The following is a 907-nucleotide window of genomic DNA, read 5'->3' as shown; positions in this document are numbered from 1 at the left end:
CCTTTCAGAATAAAGTAATAGAAAATAAAAAAAAATAAAAAGCGATTAAAAGAATAAAACCAAGAGGCAACGTTAAGCTGTTACAGCCCTTCATCTGACCAAGCACATACCCCCCACCTCCTTGCACACCTAACCAAGCGCATAACGGCCCTCACCCCCCCCCATCTTTTCTTTTACAGGTGGGCGTCAGGAGAATGCCTTAAGGACACATAACCTGTTACTCCAGATCCCTTACGCAGGTCACAACGAAATCTCTGGAAAAAATTATTATTATTATTATTATTTTTTTCATTCATTCACTCATTGCCAGACGCCATGTATCCCAAACGGGGTGGCCAACGGCTTAGAGTTAATTGTTTTACAGGGAGGGGCACTAATCCTCCACCAACCCCACTTGACACGTAGGGATGCCAACAGCATTTGGTGTTCCCAGGTGGTCACCCATCCAAGTACTAACCAGACCCAACGTTGCTTAACTTCGCTGATCGGACGGGAAGCGGTGTAATCAACGTGGTATGGAAAAAAAAAAAAAAACTACCTAAGACACAGCATTCTGCCTATTAAAAGGCACCCGATCACTGTAAGACACATAACTATGTGAAATTTCATGACTAGTTTCTGAGCTCTGTCCCAGAAACGAAATCTCTGCACCTGGCCAGTTGCCCTGCTTCCCAGCTCTCAGGACGAACACCTATTGATTCCAGTGATAACAGCGCCATTCTCTGACTTTGTCAGGTAGAGGTAAAAGACATAGGTGTATGGAATAAATCAATTAAGGCCATAAATACAGTGATGCACGTTTCATTTCATTCTTGCTTTCTCCAGACCACTGCAAATACACTACGAACACAGCTAAAATTACAGCGTCTACAGTTATTACAACCACTGTTACCATTACTGTTCCTCC

General features: G+C 43.2%; 1 pseudogene; it reads right to left on the bottom strand.

Annotated features, from left to right (window-relative positions):
• Window positions 1-408: 408 nt before the first annotated feature.
• LOC145391333 (5S ribosomal RNA) lies at window positions 409-527 on the bottom strand (annotated as a pseudogene).
• Between the last annotated feature and the right edge of the window lie 380 nt (window positions 528-907).

Source organism: Coenobita brevimanus, chromosome 17 (assembly GCF_032717465.1).
Source record: "Coenobita brevimanus isolate Jiangsu-jjx chromosome 17, ASM3271746v2, whole genome shotgun sequence".
NCBI lineage: Eukaryota > Metazoa > Arthropoda > Malacostraca > Decapoda > Coenobitidae > Coenobita > Coenobita brevimanus.
Note: the sequence above shows the minus strand (reverse complement) of the source record. Positions and strands in the feature narration are given on the sequence as shown.